The sequence below is a fragment of the Trematomus bernacchii genome, unplaced genomic scaffold, assembly GCF_902827165.1.
Source record: "Trematomus bernacchii unplaced genomic scaffold, fTreBer1.1, whole genome shotgun sequence".
NCBI lineage: Eukaryota > Metazoa > Chordata > Actinopteri > Perciformes > Nototheniidae > Trematomus > Trematomus bernacchii.
The window spans coordinates 309,513-314,523 of NW_022987672.1; positions in this window are offsets into that span (position 1 = coordinate 309,513).

Genomic DNA, 5,011 nt, shown 5'->3' on the forward strand with positions numbered 1-5,011 from the left:
CACATGAACGACACAAACTATAAACCATGGATCCAAACATCAGATCCGGACAGACTGACTCTCTAAAAGTGCAGCATGGAGATGACTGTGAACAGAAGAGAGGTCAAGTATCTGTAGTACATGTACTCACCGTAAATATGGAGTCCAGCTGTGTCTGATGCTGCTGGGCAGACTGACCACCGGGAACCTCCGAGCTCTCCTGGTCCCCTCTGTGGAGGAATCATGAAGCATTAGCTCACATTATGTCTGTCCACACAGAGACACACTCAGGGTGAAGGAGGACAGGGGAACAGGCTGGTGGTCCTGTGCGTCAGCGGGAACTTTGCACTACAGGAATATTTATTTCCAGCTACTGTTGAAAACCAGAGGATTCTGTCCATCCTTCATTCTGGTCTTCCTGAAACGTGGCTGTGTGGATAGATACTGGACTCTGCAGCTGGCTAACAGCTGTTCATCAGGAAAAGGAAAGACCTAGGGACAGTTCTTGCACCAGCCCCCGTTACCCCCCCAGCTCCACCTCCAGCACCATAGCAGGGGTTAGGGTTCACCTGGCAGAAGACCTGGTTGGGACTTTGATGAAGGCTCAGTATCCTCCATCAGAAGTGTTTGTGAGACGGTGGAACAGCTTCTGAACAGCCTGAGTTTTCAGATGGAGTTTCACTGCCCCTCCCAGTGTGGACGTTCACAACTAAACACTTTGGACAAGAGGAGGGGTCGGACAACACTTTAAACAAACTGGTTATATCTCACACAGGCTGCGCCCTCTACTGGACTCTATGGGTACTACTCTCTATCATGCAATGGACTCACCATTACTGGAATCTCGGCCATGCCCCACCTGCCCTGGTTTGATCACGGGCACCGATCTCCACCACCTCTGTTAGAGTGTTTGGGGGACCAGGATATGGCCGAGGCGGTGCCATTCACGTTCGCCATTCCAGCAGGGCGGATGGCTCCCTTTGCCGTTGTCGGGCACTTCCGGGTTCGGTCCATGGAGGTCCACCGCCCTAGGTGATGACCATGGCGGCGGAGCGCAGCTGCTCCCAGCGGGCAGCAGGCTGGGCAGGGAGCTGAAAAGAGCTCTGCCACGCTACCGCGTGACAAGGCGACTGCAAATAAACACGGGTGTGTTGGGCATCTCGCTCATTGCTGGAGATGCCCCCACCTCACCAGATCAGAGCGATTATTTGTAGCTTGATCGTGGCCGCCGCCGTTGTCTGCCGTGTGATATCCCGGTGAGGGATCACGCCGCCTGGCACTTTCCAAAAAGGACCGCGTTGATCTCCTGGGAGCCCCCGTGTTTACGGAAGGGCTCTTTGGATCGATCTCCTTGGTCACGTGGGTGAGGAGTAGGCTGCTTCTTGCTCATCCCCAGAGGGACTATTGTAACGCTCTGTATGTGGGTATGGACCAGACCTCAATCAAACGCTTACAGCTAGTCCAAAACGCTGCTGCACATTTGCTGACTGGTCACAAAAAGCGCGACCACATCACCCCTATTCTGGCCTCACTACACTGGCTTCCAGTTCGGTTTCAGAATTGATTTTAAAATCCTTTATTTGTTTTTAAAGCCATAAATGGGCTGGCTCCGGCCTATATAACTGAACTGCTCCAGCGCTACACCCCAGCCAGAGCTTTAAGGTCTGCTGACCAGCTGCTGCTGATAGTGCCCAAGACCAGGCTAAAAACCCGAAGGCACCGAGCCTTCGCAGCAGCTGGCCCTAGGCTCTGGAACACTCTGCCCCCTCCATGTGAGGTCGGCCCAGACCCTAGGGGTTTTAAATCAAAACTAAAAACACACTTCTTCTCTCTGGCTTTCTAGTTAGAGCGGAGCACGACTCCTGACTATTCCGTGTGTTTTATTCTTATTTTGTTTTTTTTAAGTTATATCTGTTGTAATTATTGTCGTTTATTGTGTTTTGTTAGTAATGTGTTTTTATTACATGTACAGCACTTTGGCTCGACCAAATATCGCTTTTAAATGTGCTTATAAATAAAACCTGATTTGATTTGATTTGAGAGGAAAGAACACTGTCCCATACTCCCGCCCCTCTGTAAACTCCAGTATAGGAGACGCAGGTGGGCGCGTGCATGTGAGTGGGATAAACCGTAGTGCTGTCAAAGCACTGAGCGGGTTCAAGAGAGTGATGTGTGTGTGAGAAATGCATTCAGTGAAAATGATTGCATTTATCCCAGAGTAAGAGTCATCTCTCTCCGCATTTCCACTTTTCACCATAATGTCAGTTTCAAAGAGACGGCATTTGACAGAGACGCGGCCCCACGGGAGCTGCCGCGGTGCGTTCAAGAACCTCAGTAGAAAATCGGCCCTTTTTCTGTGTCAGCCACCATGCCAAAACTCCCTTTTATGGAAGGTTTGGCAGCGGAGTAGGCCACCAGAGAATACTACAGCTTCTTAGCTGTGGCTCCACAGCTGCTGGCATGTCCCCTGAACACAGTTTTGTGGGGAATGGAAGCCCAGCTGTTGTACTGACAGAGTAGAGGGGCAGGACACTGAGACTGGGTTACTCACTCCAGCTTTGCGGCGTCCCTCCTCCATTCAGGGGCAATAGAGAGGCAAATCTATCATCCTGGGAGGAGATAGGTTTCCTTTCAACAGAAAGTCGAAAAGAGGCCCTGTTGCAAGAACGGTGGGTTACGTATATAGTAACCCTAGTTCTAGAGTGATGTGTGTGTGAAAAATGCATTTAGTAAAAACTATTGCATTTATCCCAGAGTAAGAGTCATATCTCTCCACAATTCCACATTTTCCCATAACGTCTCGTTGAGATCGGCAAGGCCGTTTTCATACGATGTTAATGGACACCCATTATGAGGCGCGGCCCCCGTGAGAGTGGCCGCGGTGCGTTCAGGGACCTCCGCAGCAAGAACAGTCGGTTACGCAGAACACAGGAGAATTCAGGCCCATTCTGGATCTTCAATGCCTGAACCAGCACATTGCATGCAAGAAGTTCCATATGTTAACTATGAAACAGTTACTGGGACTGGTGCAGCCAGGCGATTGGTTCACAACCATCGACCTGAAGAACGCTTACTTTCATGGCGAAATTGCACAGAAAGTATTTGCGTTTTGCCTTCCAGGGGGTAGCCTATGAGTACAACAGACTGCCGTTCGGCTACTACCTATCCCCACACGCACGTTCAGCCACGACGCTGCAACCGCTGCAGGACCATGGCATGAGGGTGTTCTTTTATCTGGACGACTTCATAGTCATGGCCAGGTCCAGGGAATGGGCAATGTTTCACACAGCCCAATTGATCCTACGCCTAACCAAGTTGGGTTGAAAATAAGTTGCGGTCAATTGGAAGAAGAGCTCCCCCATACCTCACCAGCAGGTAGAATATCTGGGGGTGATGCTCGATGCAGGCAGACTACGTGCCACCCTGACAGAAAGCAGACAGGCATCCCTGCTGCGGGCAGTCTGCAGGCTGCGTCAGGGGGCGACGGTGACAGCTTTGATCATCATGCAGACTTTGGGTCTCATGACGGCTGCTCACTCCGTAGTGCCACTCGGACTGCTGCATGCACGTCGCATGCAGAGGTGGTTTACCGGCCGTCGTTTAGATCTTAAGACACAAACGACGTCTGGTGACCATCCCCCCCCTCAGTAGAGAGCAACCTCCGATTCTGGGGGTCCCCAGAGAATCTGCGGAGGGGAGCTCCACTGGGGCAGGTAACCTCCTATATCACAGTCTTCACAGACGCTTCAGTGACAGGATGGGGGGGGACGTGCCTAGAGAGAGCTGTGGGTGGTTGCTGGCCTCTGGCAGAGGCGCGGCACAGCAACCTCCTGGAGCTGCAAGCAGTGATGTTGGTCCTACAGCACTTCAAACCCTTAATACAGGGCAAACATGTGCTAGTAAGGAGCGACAACCGCATCACAGTGGCATACATCAACAGGCAGGGCGGAGTCCGCTCAATAGCCTTGTTGACCGCAGCAGAGAAACCTGTGGCTGTGGGTTTCACAGATTGTGTTGTCCTCTAAGGCCCTGCACATCCCGGGACGGGAAGAACTGGGGGGCCGACCTCATGTCAAGAGGCGGACCCCTGCCAGACGAGTGGAGGCTTCACCCGGAGGTGGTGAAGCAGGTCTGGACTCAGTTCGGTAGAGCAGAGGTGGACCCTGTTCGCCAATCGGCGCAACAGCCAATGTGCCCTGTGGTTCTCCCTGGCTCGGTGGGGACAAGCTGCCCCTTGGGGGTCGACACATTTGCACACGAGCCATGGCCAAGAAAGCTGCTTTACCGCCTTTCTCCACCGCTGCACATTATCCCCCCCCCCTCCTGGAGAGGGTGAGGCGGGAACAGCTGTCAATCATCCTGGTGACCCAGATCGCCGCCTGGCGCCGTGTACCGCGGGGGTAACACAGATGATGGTGGGCAGCCCTGAGCGATTCCTCAGGTCCTGGGGAGCGCTGTCTCAGGAAGAAGGTGCAATAGGGGCGTTACCCACTCTGGGCCAACCTCTCCAGGCTTGGCTCCTGACAGGGACAGGCTGAGACAGGTGGGGCTGTCTGATAACGTTATTCAGACTATCCAAGCAGCAAGAGCAGAATCCACCACAGCTTGTTACAGGCCAAAGTGGGCGGGATTCCGGCGATGGTGTGAAGGAAGGAGTCTAGAGCCTCTGTCGTGCACGCTGGGATCTATTCTTACCTACTTACAGATACTGGTGGACAGGGGGCTGGCTCATTCCACAATTAAGGTGTATGCAGCAGCCATTTCGTCCTGCCATGAGGGATTTGGAGGCAGGTCAGCCTTCAGTCAGCCGCTTATGACGCGGTTTTTTGCAGGGGGTCAGGAGGCAGCGCCCAGTAGTGCACGCCTCCGCCCCGCAGTGGGACCTGCCGTGGTGCTCGAGGCTCTGGTCACAGAACCATTTGAGCCTCTGGAGCTCTCCTCCTGAAAGCACTGTCATGGAAGACAGCATTGCTACTTGCCTTGACTTCGGCTAAAAGAGTGTCCGAGCTGACCGCTCTGTCGGTACACCCAA